This window comes from Carcharodon carcharias, chromosome 5, assembly GCF_017639515.1.
Source record: "Carcharodon carcharias isolate sCarCar2 chromosome 5, sCarCar2.pri, whole genome shotgun sequence".
NCBI lineage: Eukaryota > Metazoa > Chordata > Chondrichthyes > Lamniformes > Lamnidae > Carcharodon > Carcharodon carcharias.
In genome coordinates, this window is record NC_054471.1 from 36,163,033 (window position 1) to 36,185,224 (window position 22,192).

At 39.6% G+C, this 22,192-nt stretch overlaps 1 protein-coding gene and 1 pseudogene across 1 annotated transcript in view; both read left to right on the plus strand.

Annotated features, from left to right (window-relative positions):
* Positions 1-22,192, plus strand: part of LOC121277837 (serine/threonine-protein phosphatase PP1-beta catalytic subunit) — a 118,404-nt gene that overhangs the window by 24,510 nt on the left and 71,702 nt on the right. The gene's annotated exons all lie outside the window — the stretch shown is intronic.
* On the plus strand, positions 15,391-15,930 carry LOC121277838 (annotated as a pseudogene).

The following is a 22,192-nucleotide window of genomic DNA, read 5'->3' on the forward strand; positions in this document are numbered from 1 at the left end:
GGCCATCAGCAGAATTGTGCGCGAACACAATCTGTAACCTCATGGCCCAGCATATCCCCCACTCTATCATTACTATCAAGCCAGAGAATCAACCCTGGTTCAATGAAGAGTGTAGGAGGGCATGCCAGGAAAAGCACCAGGCATACCTAAAAAAGAGGTGTTAACCTGCTGAAGCTATAACACAGGACTACCTGCACGCCAAACAGCGTAAGCAGCAAGTGATAAACAGAGCTAAATGATCCCATAAACAGTGGATCAGACCTAAACTCTGCAGTCCTGCCACATCAGTCATGCACGGTGGTGGACAATTAAGCAACTTGCTGGTGGAGGAGGCTCCTCAAATATCCCCATCCTCAATGATGGCGGAGCCCAGCACCTCAGTTCAAAACATAAAGCTGAAGCATTTGCTTCACTCTTCAGCCAGAAGTGCCGAGTAGATGATCCATCTCAGCCTCCTCCAGAAGTCCCCAGCATCACAGATGCCAGTCTTCAGCCGATTCAGTTCACTTCATGTGATATCAAGAAATGGTTGAAGGCACTGGATACTGCAGAGGCTATGGCCCCTGACAAAATTCCGGCAATAATACTGACGGCTTGTGCTCCAGAACTTGCCGCACCCCTAGACATGCTGCTCCAATACAGCTACAACACTGGCATCTATCTGGCTATATGGAAAATTGCCCAGGTATGTCCTGTACACACAAAGGTCAAATCTAATCTGGCCAATTACTGCCCCATCAGTCCATTCTCGATCATCAGCAGTAAAGTGATAGATGGGGTCGTCAACAGTGCTATCAAGCAGCACTTGCTTAGCAATAACCTGCTCACTAACGCCCAGTTTGGGCTCCGCCAGGGCCACTCAGATCCTGACCTCATTACAGCCTTGGTTCAAACATGGACAAAAGAGCTGAACTCGTGAGGTGAGAGTGACCGTCCTTGACATCAAGGCCACGTTTGAGCGAGTGTGGCATCAAAGAGCCCTAGCAAAACTGGAGTCAATGGCAGTCAGGGAAAGCTCTCCACTGCTGGAGCCATACCTAGTACAAAGGAAGATGGTTGTGGTTGTTGGACGTCAGTCATCTCAACTCCAGGATATCACTGCAGGAGTTCCTCAGGTTAGTGTCCTTGGCCCAACCATCTTCAGCTGCTTCATCAGTGACCTTCCTTGTATCATAAGATCAGAAATGGGAACGTTCGTTGATGATTGGACAATGTTAGGCACCATTCACGACTCCTCATACTGAAGCAGTGCATGTCCAATGCAGCAAGACCTGGACAATATCCAGGCTTGTGCTGACAAGTGGCAAGTAAAATTCGCACCACAAAAGTGCCAGGCAATGACCAGCTCCCAACAAGAGGGAATCTAGCCATTGCCCCTTGATGTTCAATGGCATTGCCATCACTGAATCCCCCACTATCAACATTCTGGGGGTTACTATTGACCAGAAACTGAACTGGACTAGCCGTATAAATACTGTGGCTACAAGAGCAGATCAGAGGCCAGGAATGCTGCGATAAGTAACTCGTCTCCAGACTCACCAAAGCCTGTCCACCATCTACAAGGCACAAGTCAGGAGTGTGATGGAATACTTCCCACTTGCCTGGATGAGTGCAGCTCCAATAACACCCAAGAAGCTTTACACCATCCAGGAAAATTGGTACTCCATCGAGAAACATTCACTCCCTCCAGCACTGATGCAGCAGTGGCAGCAGTTTGTACCATCTACAAGATGCACTTGCCAAAGCTGCTTGGATAGCACCTTCCAAACCCATGACCACAATCATGGAAGGACCAGGGCTGCAGATAGCTGGGAGCATCAACACCTGGAAGTTCCCCTCCAAGCCCCACACCATCCTGACTTGGATCTATATTGTCGTTCCTTCACTGTCACTGGGTCAAAATGCTGGAACTCCCTCCCTAACAGCACTGTGGGTGTACTTACACCATATGGACAGCAGCAGTTCAAGAAGGCAGCTCACCACCACCAAGGGCAATTAGGGATGGGCATTAAATGTTGGCTTAGCGTCACTCACGTCGCATGAAGGAATTTTTTAAAATGAATTCTATCCCTATCATAGATATGTTAAAACCTGCAATATTTAACACTCTTTTTTGCCCCGTTTGCAGCAAGTTTCTGTTATCCCTGTTGCATCTATTTGATGAATCAAAGTGAAGATGAGAATTCTTGGCTGACTGAATCACCTCCTTCAGTGCCATAATGCACTGCTTGAAAGGGTAGCAAAATCAGATTCAATATTAGCTTCTCAAAGGGAATTGGTTAAAGACTTGAAATAATTTGGAGAGAGCAATGAAGTGGATTTAAAGACAGCTGTTTCAAAAGAACAGGGTACGGAACTGATGGGACATATATAAATATGAACATACGAATTAGAAGCCGGAGTAGGTCATGCAGCTCTTCAGGCCTGCTCCGCCATTTGATAAGATCATGGTTGATTTGATTGTGGCCTCAGTCAAACTTTCCTATCTACTCCCTATAACCTTTGACTCCCTTGTTAATCAAATATTTATCTGGCACAGCCTAAAAATATTCAATGACACTGCCTCTACTCTCTGGGGATAAGAATGCCACAGCCTAACGACCCTGAGAGAGAGAATTCTCTGTAGGAGACCCCTTATTTTTAAACTGTCCCCCTAGTTCTGGTCTCTTGTGCTGTATAATTCTTTTTGTTTCTTATAATTATTGCCTTCAATTCCTGTTTTGTTGCTGATGTTCTGTACATACCTATGCAGGAAAGTTAACCTCTTATTTTTCATTAGCCCTGCTTTATTTTTGCCAGGCATTTTATTACTTTCTATAAAACATTGTTCCCCGAGTGTTATTTTTTCACTCTGTGTGCTGATGTTTGCTCTCATTTCTTTCCATTTTCTTTACCATTGTAACTACCCTTTACTAGGTTTAAAGTCCTTTCTATTATCCTAGTCATCCTTTCTGCAAACCCTTGGTGCCAATGCAATTCAGTGGTATGGCCCTTTGCTGTTCCAGCGCTGCTGTCAGTGTCCAATGAACTAGAACAATTCATTCTCAGATTACTCTATGTTTCACTTGTAGCATGAGATGTGTAGAATGGACTCGCTTCAAAAGCAGTGTTATGTTTAACAAAAAGTGAGAGAATTTCTGATTAATAATGGATTTGATTGAATGCCAGTAAGTATGAATATAGATGACCAAATAGATGATTTCTGTCCAACTACAAAAATGAAAATGTCATTCCTACAATTCAACTGGTCAAGACTGAAAATGAAATTATATGTTTGAAATTATAGTGAAGATATACCACATATTTAGCAATGCAGTAATAACATTTATGGTGACGCCTACAACTTCTACCAAACTGGCACCCTTCAACATTTTATGCAGGTTGACAACACCTGGAGGAGGCTGACAGAGCCGTACCAGTTCTATTACATTTTGGATGCAGTTACTGTATGTTGCAATAAATACACAGTTTAGACAATAAGCAATTCACTGGTTTAACTTCCTGATCAAATAAGAGTCTCTGCCCTGGAGCTTTATTTTAAACATTGAATATTGGTTGAAGACAAGATCGAGCTTGCCTGTTCATAGCACTTAATTGATTTAACCTGCCAGCACTCCCTCGCACATGAGGCATGTCTCCTTGGGTGAGAATGGACTAGTTGGCCATGATGTACAACTGTACCCCAGTAGGAGCCCACATCTGCTTGAGAGGGGGTGGTTAAATTAGTACAATTCACTACCAGTGATCCAAGAGGGACCTAATTTCGGCAACTCAAGATAGCGTAAGTGGGAATAAGTTTCATGATATCATCTCAGAAGCCAGATGATTTCTACTACTACTTGTTCCTCCTTAAAGGTGAAGGTGAACATGTTTTCATCTGGGGTGTTTGGTAAGGTTCTGGTGGGTACGTAGGTGACTGCTAAGGCCAATCTGTGCCCAGAAGGTTCCGCTGCAGATAGGACAGGATACGACAGACATTTGAGATTTGGATGGGTTGCTAGCTCAGGATTTCCTCTCCTTGTGTTTTCTGTCTTGGAGGTGCACCATTTTTTATTTGGTTGCGCCAAGTGCAGCTATCCTGGGTGAGCTTCTCTCGGAACTCAAAGTCAGTATTAAAATTCTAAAGTGAAACCTTCACAGCGTCCCTGTATTGTTTCCAATGACCGCCATGAGAGTGCACCCCAGCCTCAAACTCTATAAAAGATTCACTTTGGTAAGCAAGTGTCAGGCATTCTGGTTACATGACCAGTTCAATTCAGTTATGATTGTCTCAATATGGTGTGGATGCTTGGTATGCTAGCTCGGGTGAGTGCCTTAGTGTCTGGTATTTTTTTTCTGCCATCTGATCTTCAGAAGCTTCTTTTGGCAGCTCAAGTGGTTGAGCTCCTTGACATGATGCTGGTACACAGTCTGAGTGTCGCGTATGTGGAGCAGAGAGGGCAGGAATATTGCTCTGTAGACCTTCAGTTTAGGCAAACTCGCTGTCCTCCCTTCCCAGACTTTCCATTCGAAGTCTGCCAAAGGCTACCCTTGCTTTGGCAATTTGTGCATGTGTCTCTGTCAATATAGACAGCTCAAGTGTGCTACCAAGGTATGTGAACTTACCCATTGCTGGGTTGTCGCATGGACTTGTTCTCCAATGCATGTGACCATTTCTAAGTGAGGTAAAGAATCAATTGAGGGGATCCACAAAGGTCAGAATTATATGTTGAAAGGAACAGGTTTGATTGGCCAAATGTGTCCCTCATACAGTACAAGCGATAAATATTTAGCTTTTTTGCAAGTACTCCCATCTACTTTAGATTTGAACAAACAAGTCTTGCATTAGGGGAACATGGCAGGAGGTATATTTACTGGTTAAAAAGTAGGCATTGTGTGAATTAGATGTGAATAAATTGTGTGCAAATCCAGCAACAGTTTTTAAGTTATATGTAAAAGTAAGCAAGAAAACTTATGCATGACCTTCTGACAACTTAAAATATTGCAGCAGAGTACATCTGCAGAATGACAACCAGCTGCTGGTAAGGTTAGTTTTAAGTTTTGCAGCCCGCAAGTCCAGTTCTCAACATTTCTAATGCTAATCTGTTAGAATAAATCTAGCAAGTACTGTAATCTTGTTTTGCAGGTTGAAACTCTTAAGTAATAATCCCCAAAGTTCTTGTCATAATATTTGTTTTAATCCATTGTGGAAGAGGCAGATCAGGGACTGTGATAAAACCTGCAAAGGAGGACCATATCTCATTTAAAATTTGAGAAATGCCTTTTTGGTCCCTGAATGTTTATGGTCACCATGAGAGAATTTCTCTATGTATACGCTTGCTCAATGAGCAGAAGCCTAGCATATGTACTTAGAGATATAAGTGTAAACAATATTCTGTGTAAATAGTGCCTGTAAAGGAAAAAATCAAGGGATTATAAATTGAGCAAATATGATTTGGAAATATAAGAGTATGAAAAAAAATTCACTTGAGTATTCATGAAGGGACATTTTATGAAGTTGTTACATGTCAGTGTGCATTCACATTTTACAACTATTTTATATCTGCATATATACATATGAGACATCTTTCGTACATCTAGTGACCGCAATCGCGTACATTTTAGTTATGGAATCCCTATTTGTCCACACCATAGGATCATAATCAGTTATATCAAGCTGCCTTGTTTGGGGGAGCGAGACATCTCCTTTGCCCTGAAAGTTCAGTTGTTGGTTAGGCTTGGAGATAGTTGGCTTTGTGGCCTGATATCCCCCCCACGCCCCAGCTCCAGGCTAGGCTCAGACACCACATTTAAGCGACTGATGTTCCACAAGTGTTTCATAAATGGTTTCAAACTTTTTTTTAAAAGTTCACATGGGTCTGTTTGATGCAGCACCTTGGATAATGCTGCAAGGGGCAAAAGATTCAGCACTTTAGTAGAACTAGCAATCAGGTGGTATCTGTAAATGATCTGACTTGGGTCAACTAAAAGTGTACCACTGAGAGATAGATGGTCTTCACTGAGAATTCTTTGAGGCTGTGTTTTGCCACTGGATTCTGATTTAAATTCAGACCTGACCTGCAGGCTTTCTGTGCTTCATTTTCCTCTTCTTTGTCCTTTTTGCACTTGAGCTGTCTTAGCTGTTTCTTTTAAAATCTAAGTGCTTCTTTCCATTGTCTGATTTGAGAGATTTTATATTTAACAATCTGCTTTTTTAAGCATGCTGCTTCTTGTCTGTTTTCTCCCCCTCTTGCTGATTTCTGATTTTGTTTGTGAAGGTTGGAGTATTAAGCCATCAGTTCTCTCCACTGGTATTATGTTCTCAGCATTTTCAGTTTATTGCTCTTTATTTTTAATAGTTTTATTAGGTTTGTTTGGTTCAGTGTTTGTGATTCCTTCTGATGATCTTGAATAATGCACGGTAACTCATCCAAGTGTTTTAAGTGCTATAAGTAGCATCAACACAACATTCATGGCATCGTGATTCCGCAATACATCTCTAAAGGACCTTTAGATTATTTCTGTTATGTGTAGCTTTTTAAGAATCTTCTGTATAGTATGGTAAATTCAACAATGGTATCTGTGGCTCACTCAGCACATTTGGCTCTGGACCTTGAGGTTCTGGGTTCAAGTCCTATTCCAGGGCTTGAGCACAAAAATAAAGGCTGACACTATAGTGCAGTGTTGAGGGAGCATTGCACTGTCAGAGACGCAATCTTTCAGATGAGATGTTAAACAGAGGCCCAATTTGCCTGCTCAGATGGACATCACAGAATCACATAGTGCAGAAGAGGCCCTTCGGCCCATCGAGTTTGCACCGACATGTGAGAAACACCTGACCTATCTACCTAATCCTATTTACCAGCACTTGGCCCGTAGCCTTGAATGTTATGACATGCCAAGTGACACAAAAGGTCCCTTGACACTATTTTGAAGAAGAACAGGGGAGTTATCCCCACTGTCCTGGCCAATATTTTATCTCTCTCAGCATGACAAATAAATGGATTATCTGGTCATTGTTAAATTGCTGTTGGTGGGAGTTTGCTGAGGACAAATTTGCTGCCCCATAGGGACTATATGTCAAAAAAAAGGCACTTCATTGACTTAAATTCTTAGATGTCCAGTGGACATTAAAAGCACTATATAAATGCAAGTCTTTTCCTTTTAAATTCCATTTTTATTGGCAGGAAGTTCTGCTGGACAGTGCACAACAAACACTTGTTGAGTTATAATTTTTTCTTTAAGTGGAAAATATCATTGCTTACATTCTTGGGGAGCTGCTTTGAGATATATATGCCTCAATATTGAAAGCCTATACTTGAGAAGTTTGATCTAATAGCTATTGAAGATTTTAAAGGATAGTACGATTATTGCTAACAGTTTTATATAGCTCAGAAAGTTATCTATTGGTAATTAAATGCTGATCAAAGGCAAAATGAAGCTTTGTTAATATTTGAGTTTGAATGAAGACCGTAAGGGCATTAGGTTGAAAAATAGTGCAATATCCTGGAAGTTAGAATAAAGCCAAAACTTAACTAAAGCCTATGCAGAGTATCAATATTCAGTCATGCTGTGACCTTTCATTCACTCTCTGACCCTAATTAGATTAGTTCACAGACTTTGAATCTTGAATGTTTTAACATATCTGAATTGTGGGTGTTTTGGACATATAGCAATTTTGCGTTAGAGCAGTGAATTACGACAGCTTTTTGACAGAACGGTAAGAGTGGAATGGACTCGACAGTCCATCTGTCGAGGCTAAAACACGAATGCCTCTCAATCACCCACTTCTTCAAATATCAATGATCTTCCTGGATTATCAGCATGTCAGTTTGGTTATAGTGGTAATAGCTTTCAATCGCTATTCATACTATTTACTGTGCATCCATGGTACAATAATGAAAATCCAAGAACTTTAGGATTACCAATTGCATTTATGAATTGCAGCATTAATGCACAATCTGTCTGGTAAACGAACCATTCGGAAGAGATAATGGCTTACACCAAGGTGATGTTCAAACACTATTAATATTATTGTTTAAAAACTATTTGGAAAAAGTTACTGTGTTGATTGAGGTACAACTGGGTTTTTAATGGCATAGCAAGTTCATAATTACTGCTGAACAGCTATACTGGACCTGAAGACCCAATTTTGTATTTGTCAAATTTCTCCATGATAAAATTCACTTTTTTTTATAGTGTGATATTTCAGCTTCTACCCTAATCCCATGTGGATGTTCTAATAATTTATTTCACTAAAATTTTAATTGAAAGGGTAAAAAATCAGCGCATTGTTTGCTGCCTGTGTGTGTACTTTAATCTGATTGGCTATTCACCCTGCAAGTTAACAGCATTGCTGCTGGGCACTTGGAAATGCCATTGACTTGGTGCAGATTCAAATTGTGTCAGAAAGGGAAAATGCATGCCATGCAGATCGCTGGACAGCTTTTTGCAAAGTCCATGGTATACACTGTCACTTTGCTGTTGACCGCGCAATCCAAGCCATAGACTTTAGAAACTTGAGTCTTCACTATTGTGATTTCTAATGTTGTATAACTGGCTATTGCTCATTTGATTTAAAAGCTTTGTAAGGCTTCACTAGGCAGGTGAATTACTTCATTCCGGTTTGGAATATAGTTTTGACACAGTATCTTTTAATGTTTCCAATAATTTGCCAATGTGTGAACATTTTTCTGATGTTCACCTTGATTGCACAGAGTTAGTCAGAGAGCATATTAGGTTTGCTGTCATTACTGTGCAGGCGTTGGGACAGTTTGTGTTTAGTGCCTTTTGTCCATAAGGCTTTCATTGGGATGTGGAGCAGGAAGGAGAACTTGCTTAAATTGATTTGGCATTTTGTTTAACCGTAGTATTTTAGTTGTATCCAGCTTGGATCCTGTTTGGCACTCGATCTTGACTCCAAGGGAAATACCATAGGCGTTCAATTTAGTTAATTCAATTTCAAAAATTCTGTTTGCCGTTAGTGCGTATATGAATTGGCAGTTACCATGGATTCATTAGGTGCTAGTGTGATATCTAGCCCCTTGCACATTTTGAGGACATGTTGGGATTAGAAAAAAACCTGGCAATGTTCGGAATTGGAAATCAAAAGAGAAAGTAATAGAAATATGTAGCTCCATCAGCTTCTGAAAAACAGATTAACCTTTTTGGATAAGATCCTTTGTGAATTCTCATAATCTTGTTGAATGTAAATATAACCAGCTGTGTCTTTGTAGAAAGACAAATAAATCTGTCCTTGGGGCTTCATCTCTCATTACATAAATAGCTTTCACCTGATTTGGCACCTTTCCTTGATGTACCAAATGTAATTGATGATGCCACGCTCCACACGTGACATTCTCTGCTGTTCCGAATCTTATGGCATTAAAGTCCTAAAATAAAATAGGTTAAGATTTTTAAGATCTACATTTTAAATGAATCTGCCAAATTGATCCATCCTGATTCAATAGAATTCCTCTTTGAGGGAGTTCTTGTTTTTATTATATACCCCATCATTTAAGAGTTGCAAATTTGAATAAATCCCAAAAGCCTGTAGGTCCTCTGATGCAAAGTAAGTTTCCACCCAAGTCATTTAAAATGGCCAAAGGAATCCTGTTGGAAATAAGATTTATTAATGACCAAAGAACTTGCTTTTTTTTTATCTGTTTATGTTATTTAGAATTTGGTGAACATAGTGTCGTTTCTAATCCTGATTTATTTCAGGGTGAATGGCAGGTTAACATTGTACTACTTGACGTGTGGTACGAGACACTCCGCAGTTTACCATCTATTTCTGATGCTGAATATTCTGATCTTACCAGAAGTTGTTGGATCTTGCTGTGTCAATTGACTGTTGTATTTCTTATAGTAGTCACTACACTTCATTTGTTCTAAAGTGCTTTGAGACATCCTGAGGTTGTGAAAGATGCCCTGTAAATTCTTTTTCTGTCTATCCCTCCTTCCCTGAGCTGATGGCCTTAATAAGTATCTGTTGTTTCTTTTGTCCATTCCAGAGAATCTACCAATTGTAACCCACTGTGGTTGTCCTTTTTAAATTGATTTCACACAGAAGCTAAGTTAATGTTGTTTACTGTTCTGTTTGTAAATTCAGTGGAAAGACGAGCAGAGGGTGAATGGTTGACAATATGTACTATGTTTTGAAAACAAAACGATAGGTGATCAGTTATGAATACAAGTGATGAAGCTACACCTGTGCTTGATTGTGGCCTGATCAGTGGAATTGTGCTGAACAGAAACCAGGAGTCTGCGGAGATCAAAGGAGTTGAAGTCTAGCTTTTTGGAACTTTAGCAACAAATAGCTATCTCAAACTCGGGCAATAACTGCTGCATGTAACTAAGAGCCTGAAGTCAGCATAAACTCTAATCTCTATTGAGTCAGCATGTTGAATGAGTAAATAATTGCAACAGCAGATATAACAGCTATTAATAGTCTTGTATTTGTTTATATTTTGTTTGCTTTCATTTCAATTGGGGTAGCAACTGAGAGAAATGTTCAAGATTGTTTGCTATGATTAGTCAGCAACCTCATTATCATATGTGAATAGCAAAATGGTAAAATATGAACTTAATGGACCATGTTCTCATCGAGCAATTCCTATCTTTTATATGAACTTCTGACTTCCCATCATAAAAATTCTGGTGAGTATGTACACACGCAGATCTCCCCCATACCCAATAAGTCTGTTTAATGTGCAGTGACTGTTTGTGCAGTGGATACAGCAGTCATTTAAGACGCATGTTTTGTAACAACATTGCAATAAATGATCAGTTAATTACAGATGGTTCAGAAAGGATGTTGGCCAGTACAAAAGCAGCAATACCTTGCATCCACGTAATGCGTTTGATGTAGGAAAGTGACTCACAATGTCTGGATAAAGAAAATTTAATGATTTTCAAAAAATGCCACAGAAGCCTGTGATGCCCATCTGAAACACTAGACCAGACATTCTTGTTCCTCTCTGTTCTAGCAGTTTTGACAAAGCTGCACTAAAATGTCAGGTTAAGTTTTCAAGCCCTGGAGTGGGTCTTGAACCCATAACTGTCTGACTAAGGTTTTTGCCAAACTAGATGGAAAGACTGAGCCTCTTTCAGGTGTAGCTGTAGTGAGCATTGACCACAGAAAAATGCTGTGCTGTCGTTTGGCTCTTTGCCCTCACTTCAAACACACAATGTAAGGGATTTAGAAAGATACAGAGATAACGGACTTCAGTTATGAGAAGTTGGAAAAAGTTAGGACTTGTTGTCAATGGAACAGAAAATGTTAAGAAGTGACCTAATGGAAATTTGCAAGATGATAAGAGATTGACACAGTAAATAGAGAAAAAGTACTCTCTGTGGTGAGTAGGTTGCTGAGACTCCTTCAAGACCTGTACCACCTAGAAGGACAAGGTCAGCAGACACGTGGGAACACCACTAATGGGAAGTTTCTTCCCAAGCCACACACCATCCTGACTTGGAACAATACCGCCATTCCTTCACTGTCATTAGGGCAAAATCCTGGAACTCCCTTCCTAACAGCACTGTGAATGTACCTATGCCACATGGATTGCAGTTGTTCAAAAAGGCTCATCAGTATCTTCTTGAGGGCGGTTGGGGATGGGCAATGAGTGCTGGCTGTGAAAGAATAATAAAAACTTCAACGAAACCAGACTAATAAGGAAAACTTTTTTGCTGGGGTCTTGGGGTATTCAAGTAATTTTGAAGAATAATCTGAATGTTACAGGCAGATTTAGTGGCCTATTGTTTATATTGCTATAGAGAAAAATTTCTGGCTGCAGTTTCACTCATACTGTTGTTTGAGACCTGCCTCAAATCTTTCACTTCTAGCCATCATGCCTTCCAGAAAAGAAACCACATCGTATGGTGTAAGGGCAGGTTGAACCACTCAGCGCATCAGTAGCTGTATAGATATTCAGGTTTCTGCAAGGTCAATCTAACTTTAGCAACAAACAGCTAAACTAAGTGAAATGCATTTATACAACTTTAATCCAATTTCTGCTCAGTGAGAGTCCAAGCACCCAAACAATTGCCACTCCAGATACAAGGATGGCTAATGTTAGGAGTGGAAATTTAGTTTTGGTATAATATGCAATTGAGGTTAAAGCATATTGTTGGGTTGAGGTTTTACTCTGGATCATTACTTGTTTGATCCGGGAGTATTTAACATCAACAATAGTTTATAAAAATAAAAGAATGTTTGCTCCACAGCACTACCATGACCGCTTAGAAAAAACAGTTTCCTGGGTTTCAGAGCTACTGCTCTAAAAATTAACTATTTTGCATTCTTAAGCAAATAAATGGATGACACTGCAATTAATTAGTTGCAATGTACTAACCTACTATAGTAACGAGATGTTAAAAAATTTAATGTCAGTTTGGCTCTGCCATAACTTCTGTTTCTGAGTTAGGTTGTAATTTTTAAATTTGATGTCAAAATTTAAAACAACCCAACCTCTAAGGATGACACTTATAATTGAACAAAAGGTTGATTGGCAGATTAACAGTTATGTAGTTTAAAAGGCTACTTGCTATATTAATTAATAGACTTTCTTTCTGTATCAAGCTTAATGTGCAATTACACATGAAACTCACCAGGATGTTAATCGAGAGACGCTATTTTCGAAAGGCTAATAGCTAGTAACACAAGGTGCTGGCACGTTGCATATTAATAATGATGTGTGTCATTCAGGCACTATTATTTCTTCAGTGATAAATGGTCCATTTTTTTGCTGTGGAAGGGTTCAGGCACTACATAAATGCAAATCCTTCTGGTCACATTACCTTTTATATTATGTATTAATATTATAAAATCCCTCCTTATTCTGTTCACTCCACTTGAGTTTTGCCTCTTGCCAAATACTTGCAGATATCATAGGTAGTCATAAAAGATTTTATGAGCCATTTGAAAAGGGGATGTGTAATGGGGAGATAATAAACCCAAAAAGGATTGGGATATGATTCTGCAAATGACCATTCATGATGAGGGCTTATATGACTTACAAGTAACTAAATTTGACATACAGGCTGGCTTTTATAAATGTATTGAATTCATAACTGAAGTGGACTGTCCCTCCTTATGACTTCTGGATGTACTGAATGTTAGTATGTACTTGGCAGTGACATTCCCAGTTGGCCATTTATTAAGATTTCACTTCTGTGCCATCAATTATGTTGCAGTCCTTAAATAGATCTGTACTCTTGTCCTATGAGTGCCAGATAGATAAGCGTGCAAAGTCTGTTTGTAGTGATATCAGCTAATGGTAACCTTTCTGATGTAGTGATTCTATGCTCTGCAGCTTAAATGCTCATCCCTCTATCTTAGACGGCAAGTGACTAAGGTTTGAAGTGTGTGTTTGGCAGAAAGCTTGACCATGTAACACCTTATACCAATGTACTCTTGAATTTATTGGCTCTTGGCCAATTGCTATGGATTGTAAAAGGTCACCTTTTCCAGAGCATTTTTGTTCTTCAGGATTAGATTGTCACTTATCTAAGTAGAGTTTTGCTGAAGCGCCATGCTGAAGATTTAAATGCGATGCCAATGCCATAATCTAAATTATTCTGTCTTGTCTATCACAAATATGTTGAGTATTGTGCTGCAGGCTTTCCAGAGCCAGAAAGACTGTCCTGTTTATTTTTGAAACTTTGCTTGGTCTGTTGTAGATCGAATTGATTGAAACGAGTGATATGAGATGGAGCTTGGAAATAAGAGAATTGAAATTGAGAAAGTTGAGTTTGTTGGGCAAGTTGGTGGGAAGCTGTTCAATGTGCATTCCAGAATGTTTGTTTTAAAGTGATATGTTATCAAAAGTAAACATTTGAAATTATTTCAAAGCTTTCTGCACACCTCTTCAGTTTGCTTCAAGCCAATTGCATGTGTTGCAAAAGGTGATCAGCTTTCAACTTATAAATAATAAAATCTGTGAACACCAAAATCCATTGTCTCAATGTCGTACAGGATTTTGCCAGGAAAGAGGAGATGCAAGTTTTTTTTTAAGTTGAGTGGTATGATTATGTGCATAATCCATTTTGCCTTTACACTGAAGAGAATTTCTTCAAATTTGTTGTACTAAAAATTTAAATCTTAGTTAAAACCAACACACCTATTAAGGAATCATGATGGTAAATATTGCATAGTTTTCAGGGAGTAATCAGTTGGGGTAGGCCTGTTCACATTGTGGGTTATCGTTCTTATTTTCCCCTCCTTTCACCTATTTCTTTTTCCTGAATAAATAATGAATTCATAGAATAGTACAGCAAAGAAAGAGGCCATTTGGCCTGTTGAGTGTGTGCCGGTCCTTTTGAAGAGCCGTTCAGTTATTCCCACTTCCCACACTTTCGCATAACCCTACAATTTTTTTTCTTCCCAAGTATTTATCCAGTTTGTTTTTGAAGGCTTCTGTTGAATCTGTATCCACCACTCTTTCGGGTAGTGCCTTCCAAATCCTAACCTCTTATTCTGTAAATTAAAGCATTTACTCACTTCATCTTCAAACAAGAACCAGGCCTAATCCAATAAGTTGAAAGGGGAAATGAAGACTGAAAAAAATAAGACTGCAGAGGGAGAATATGCGAATAGAATGACAGTCAATATAAAGGAATCTGAAAAATCATCTTCTGATATGTAAATAGTAAGCAGGTAGTAAGAGGTGAAGTTAGACCTATTAGGGACATAGGGATATATGCTTAGAGAAGCAGGGCAAGGCTAGAATGCGCAAGTATTTTGTATCAGTGTTTACTAAGGAAGAGGAACCTGACAATATTGGTAGAAGTGAAGATAGTATTGATAATGGGTGGTGAAAATTGGGGGAAAGGCTGGTTCTGCTTAGTGGTTAAGTTGCCTGGTCTGGATGGCTTGCATCCAGGTTGCCAAAGGAAGTGGGAGCGGAGATAGCAGAAAGAGTTGCCATAATTTTCCAATCTTCCCTAATGTGGGAAAGGTACTTCAGGATTGGAGATTGGAAAATGTGATAGCCTTATTTAAAAAAAGGTGTAAGGACACTTCTAGTAATTACAGGCCTGTCAGTTTAACATCTGTGGTGGGAAAGATTCCAGAAATGATCAACAGGCACTTTGAGAGGTTTGAGTTAAGTGAGGAGAGCCAGCACAGATTAGTAAAAGGTATTTTTATTCTTGTTTTGGATTTCCAGCATCCACAGTTTTTTGCTTTTATCTTAGTAAAAGGCTGATTGTGCTTGACCAATCTAATTGGTCAACAGATGGTTGATGAAGGGAATGCAATGGATGTTATCTAAATGGATTTTAAGAAAGCCTTTGACAAGTACAGCGCTCTAGCTTCAACAGTGATTGAACGGAACCTTCATTCCTCAAGTACTTTTTCTGTCCACTACATACACACAGCATCCTTATATTCTGCTCTATTGTCTCACCATTGCCATGAGCTCCCAGGTCCGACAGAATTACCATCCTGACTGTGAGGCCGCTATCAGCCGCCAGATCAACCTGGAGCTGTATGTGTCTTATGTTTACCTCTCTACGTCTTTCTACTTTGATTGAGATTACATTGCATTGAAGAATTTTGCCAAATTCTTTCTGGAGCAATCTCATGAAGAGCATGAACATGCTGAGAAGCTCATGAAACTACAGAACCAGCGAAGAGGGCGCATCTTACTCCAGGATATCAAGAAACCAGATTGTGATGAATGGGGAAGTGGCTTGGATACAATGGTATGCTCTTTAGAGCTGAAGAAGAGTGTAAACCAGTTGCTTTTAGAATTGGATAAACTGGCTACAGACAGGAATGACCCACATCTCTGTGACTTCATGGAGACCCACTGCTTGGATGGACAGGTCAAGTCTATCAAGCTCTTAGGAGACCACGTAACCAACCTGTGGAGATTGGGCGCTCCTGAAAGTGGAATGGCTAAGTATTTATTTGACAAGCACACCTTGGGTATAGACAGCACCTGAACACCAGAACTGTCTAACCCTTGCTACTTGACTCTGAAAAGCTCAGGGCATGTTTAACTTATATTTGTAGTCTGTCCAGTTTTCACACCACCCAATTATGTAATTGATTATACCACCATAAATTTGAAAGGGTTTGATTAATCTATATATAGATAGATTATTGAAACGTACTTGTAGAATATGTTCTTTGGCTTATTTCCAAATAAAATAACTTGAACAGAAAATAAACAAATAAAAGACTGATTAACAAAATTGAGGCTCGTGGAACAGGAGGGTCATTGTCAGCTTGGATAAAAGATTTAGCTTACGGACAGAAAACAGTAAGACGTGTTAAATGTTGGTTGTTTTTAAACTTGGAGGATGGTAGACAGTGTGCACCAGACAGCCCCAGGTGTGTCTGTCCTTTTGCATTCCCTTTAAAATAGTGCCTTATTCTTCCTATAAATGTATTGCCTCTCTCTTATTTGCATTATATTTCATCTGTTATGTGCCTACCCTTTTCACCAGCTTGTCTGTCCTTCAGTCTCTTACTCTCTCCCTCACTGTTGGCTAGAGTTTTTAAAATTTGTTCATGGGATGCGGGCATCGCTGACTAGGCCAGCATTTATTGCCCTTGCTAAGAGGGCATTTTTAGGTGTTAACCACATTGCTGTGGGTCTGGAGTCACATGTAGGCCAGACATGATGAGGACAGCAGATTTCTTCCCTAAAGGACATTAGTGAACCAGATGGGTTTCTACGACAATCGACAATGACTTTAATGTCATCATTAGACTTTAGTTCCATATTTATTGGATTCAAATTCCACCATGGTGGGATTTGAACCATGAGCCTCAATTTTGTTAATCAGCCTTTTATTTGTTTATTTCCTGTTCAAGTTGTTTTATTTGGAAATAAGCCAAAGAACATGTTCTACAAGTACGTTTCAATAATCTATCTGTATATATATATATAGATTAATCAAACCCTTTCAAATTTTTGGTGGTATAATCAATTACAATGTCCTGGGTCTCTAGATTACCAGTCCAGTGATAATATCATTATGCCACTACCTCCCCCTATAGATGAACACCACTGAATTATTGTCTGTTTTCTAATAGGTGCCTGGGGTGAAAGGCTTTGCAAGAGTAAAAATTTGGAAATTTCTCCATGTAGCTTAGTAAATTTAAGTGGAATATCTGTGAAATCTTGCTGGATTTGTTCTTTTGTTTTGTTGGATAGACAACACCTGCTATTAAAATAACTTAGTCAAGGATATAACAGATATCTGCATCAATATTGCAAAATAATAATTACTTAAAAACAGCCACTAATCCCAACCGAGATTGGTTGTTATTCAGTCCTCTTTTTAATCTTTCCACAGCAATTAAGACGGGCAGTATCTTAAAAATACTCAAAAAATGTATTCTATAAAGTATCTTTGTAGGACGTTAGAAATTGCAATTGAATTCAACAATGACACATCAAGTTCACCCTCCTTTGGCGTGGTGTTTTAAAATCTCTTTTTCTCCTCTTCTCAGCCATCATTTTGTTTTCCTTCCCTGACTTATGCACCAGCTGTGGCCAGGCTGCAATGGTTAATAATGTGTTTGGCCACAACTGTTTGGAACTGACTGCAAGATGTGCCCGAGTAACTACTTTGCCCAGTTTGCATTGTTTTTCCCAGTTGCATTCTCAATTGGGAAAAACAGGAATGTTGAAATCTTTATTTTCTCCTTCTTTCTGGTCAAACCTTTCTTTTTCTTGCAGCAGTGGTTTTATCAACCAGAAAAATGAATTCCAATCGCTTGGACTTGCATTCCAACCTGGTTCTGCAGCATAAATGGTTAATTGAGTGCAGTTCCTTTCTTTAAGATGTGAAGACTAACTTGTAAACTACAGAATATAATTCGGGAAGAGAAAATGTGACGTATTAAGTGGACGTTTTCTCCTTTTATTACGCTCATTGTCACCAAAGCCAAATATTTATTATGTCTGTCTTGTTTCTCATTAATAAATATTATGAGACTGAACTGAAAGGGCACATTTACCTCCCACGCTTTCTCTAAAAGTAAACTTTTTTTTGGCAACTCTTCAGAATCAATGAATTTAAACTTACTGTCCTGTGTACTGAAATGTATTGAAATAGGCCTGCTTGTCCGTAAGCCATGTCACGAAAAGACTGAGCATTGGTACCTTGTTTATTTGCTATAGCTTCAACTAGTTCTAAACCTGATGAAATATAAATTGAAGTCTGTCTATTTTGTTGCATAGAATTTAGTAACATTGTGTTATGACACAGCAGCTGGCAAAAGCTGAGTTGTTTAAATCCTAGAGGGAAACTTGAACGACTGTCATAACCTTTATTTTCATATGTTTGAGATGCAGCTCTGAATTCACGAATAAAACTTCCAAGCCCCAAGAGGTTTTTTATATAAAACTAAATTAAACACATTAATTTAATAACAAATTAAACACACGTACAAAAACAAAAATATTTGGAAAAACTCAGGTTTGACAGCTTCTGTGGAGAGGAAGACAGAGTTAACGTTTCGAGTCAAACACATACATGTCTACAAATTACTACCATAGTAACTTTTAAACAAATCCCCAAATTAATCACTCCTAGGTAAATCTTCACCAAGGCAACAATAACCCATTGACTTTAAACAGACACCAGGCAAAGCACATTTGACCTTACAAATTCAAAATGAGGCTCCTTTAATTTGGTTCCTTTGCAGATACAGCTGTAGGCTTACAGGCTGGTTAGATCTTAAATGCCTCTGACTTAGACACAAACTCCTTTCTGTTTATACCTAGCTTCCCCTTTGAATGTAAATTTTCCATTGTATTACTAGGTTTTTAATTTTACTTCTCCTAACAATAGCCTTTCATTCCACCAATTTTATTAGTAATATAAAGACATTGCTTGGCGACTCCCAGCTAGCTGTAAGATTCTACCCCCACTCTTGAATGCTTTATTCAATAAATGCAAATATACACTTTACCTTTTAACTTCCTTACATTTATCTAATTAGCATCTCAAACTACTGTACATCAAAGTACCCAGACTAGCTGGCTTTAATCCAATTAAGACACACAGTCAAACGCCTAGACTCAGACCTTACTACAATTCCAATTTTAAAATAATTTCCAGTAACATTATAGACAACATCTTTTTATGACACATTTGGAAGATCAGAATGAATTCTGTTTTTTCTCCACATTGCCATCCCCTTTTCATTTCCTCTTCTACATTTTCAACATAATATTTTAACTTGAGATTTCACTTTGAATAGAGTAAGATGGTGTTTGGTTCCTGATAACTTGGAGATCTCTTGCACTCTGAAAGAACATTGATCTTATGGCAGTGTGGCATGCCTAGCTTTTGTCAATTAGGAGAAGGATCCATCCAGAGAAAGATTAACCATCTTCTTTCTAAAGTATGGGAGGAAAAGGTGGCTAATCCAGAAGTATTGCATTTTAACAAACATGGGCATTAATATTATGTGCTGCCATTCTAGAGATGTGGTGTGTGCATGTGTTTTCAAATGAATTCCATCAACCAGTTTGGGGATGCAAGGAATAATCTACACAGGGTACATGGGAATATATGTTTGTAGGACAAATTTGCTTCCTGGTCCTGGGACAAGTTTGGCAAGGCCAGATTTGTTGTGGCACAAGAACTTTCAAATTTCAGGAACTTCCAGTAACTAGTGATGAGATCTAGCTTCATTTCCTCTCCCCTTCCCTATTAGCTCTCCTTCTTCCCTAAAAATGCTGAAGTATACTTCAGAATGGTTCCACAGATATGGTTCCACAGTCTGTGTATCATCCTATCCCTCAGCTCTCATCTGCTGAGAACAATTGAGGTACCTCAGATCAGCTAACCCAACACTGGATGACCTGGCGATCTTGTTCACATGACTCGGATGCATGCTGTGTTAGATAACGAAACTTTGTATAATAACTTTGTAGAATAAAAGAAAGTTATTCCTGATCCCACCTCCCTGCAGGAAGATGGTCAGTTTAGTATCTGTTGTTGCAATTTGTCTCCTTATTCAATTTTTTAAAAAGGCCTATAGCAAATGTTGGCATGTAATCAGCTGCGAATCTCTCTGCTTGCTATTTCAGCTCCAGAATGCATACATTCTAATTGTGGTGTATTCAGGGATCTTTCTCCTTCCTTCTCCCTGTGTAGCTTTATCACAATCACAGCTATGCTGAAAACTTAAGTTTCTTTTATTTTATGTTTATTCGTTCATGGCCATTTATTGCCGATCCCTAATTGTTCTGAGGGTATTTAAGAGTTAATCACATTGATGTAGACCAGACCAGGTAAGGACGGATTTTTATGACAATTGGCAATGGTTTCGTGGTCATTCAGACTTTGAATTCCAAATTTTTTTTTAGTGAATTCAAATTTGAATTTGAACCCAGGTTCCCAGAGCATTACCCTGGGTCTCTGGAATACTAATCCAGTGACAATACCACTATGCACTGCCTCCCCTTGTAATAGTGACTGTATTTTATCCTGAATAGTGTTAAAGTTACAAGACTCAATTTGGTATTGTACTATTTCATAAACACCCCATGGAAGATTATAAGCTTGAAATGAGGCAGATTGCATTGGAAAGGGGATGTATACCCTGGATCCATTCTATCAAAAGTGCTGCTACAATGATAATAGGACATGATGGGATGACTTTCCTGGAGAATGTTTCCAAAAGGGCCTTGATGAGTACACCCCATTCAAATTTGACCTGCAACTAATACTTCAGATAACAACATTATATCAGTCCTGAGACAGAGCACATATCTGTGTTGGTTGATGCATCTGGAGCCTGCTTTAAAAACAATTTTATTTCAACTGTGAACAGCAGACTGGAGGCCTTTCCCCTCCTTAATGACTCTTCTGATTCTTGAGGAAAAGGAAGACTCCAGTTCTTGGAATGTATAGTCACCAACAGGATGCTATCATTTATACTCACTTTCTGTTTCCCCCAACCGCTAAAAACACAATCAGCAGCCAGCACTGTGCTTTCTTTGAAAATAAGGAGGCAATAACTTGATTTTATAGATTTGAAACTTCACATCATCTGACTTGCATCATTTTTGTTTCATCCTTCTCCAATTGCCTGTATCCTGCTCAGAGTTAAATTGGACCGGTAGAGTTCCCTTAAATCATCTTCAATATCTTTTTAATAAAATTAAATTGTGTTAACACTTCACTGCTGAGGGAACAGGTAGGCAGTAGGCTTTCTTGTCTTGCACGGGAGGTGTTGCGACACAAGCCAAGGTCACTCAGTGCACATTTTATCTCTTTTTCTCCCTCTCATCCTCATTGCACTTGCCCCCCTCTCCCTGCCTCGCCCTCGCGTGTCAGGAACTGGCTGGCTTGACATGTCTACCAGGACAGTACTGTTTGTGGATTTCGGGAAGGAGGTAGAGCAGGCTGTGTGGGGTTGGGAGACTGAGGTCGGAAGCTGTCCATTACAAGCCCACCGGCTCTCTCAGCTACCTGAACTGCAGCTCCTCACACCCTGCTTCCTGTAAGGACGCCATCCTGTTTGCCAATTCCACTGCCTCCATTGCATCTGTTCCAGTACTTTTCAAAACGGTGCTCCTGAGATGTCATAATTTTTCTTTAACCCGCCCACTGTGGTTGCAGGGTCTTCAACTGTGTTCAGCCCATGTCCTGCACTTCTGCTCTCACCTCTTCCCCTCCCTCCTAGAACCATGATGGGGTCCCCATTGCCCTCACTTTACACCCCGCCAGTCTCTGTATTCAAAGGATCATCCTCCGCCATTTCCACCAACTCCAGCATGGTGACACTGCCAAACACATCTCCCCCTCGCTGCCGTTAGCATTCCAGAGGGACCGCTACCTCCGTGATATCCTGGTCCACTCCTCCAACACTCTCAGCACCTCGTTCCCTTCACATGGCACCTTCCCATGCAATCGCAGAAGGTGCAACACTTGTCCCTTTATCACCTCTCTCCTCAACATCCAAGGCCCCAAACACTCCTTTCAGGTGAACCGACGCTTCACTTGCACCTCCTTCAATTTGGTCTACTGCATTTGCTGCTCCCAATGTGGTCTCCTCTACATTGGGGAGACTAAACGCAGACTGGATGACTGCTTTGCGGAACACCTTCGCACAGTCTATAAGCATGACCCAGAATTTCCTGTTGCTTGCCATTTCAACACATCATCATGCTTTCATGCCCACATATCCACCCTTGGCCTGTTCCAGTGAAGTCCAACGCAAACTGAAGGAACA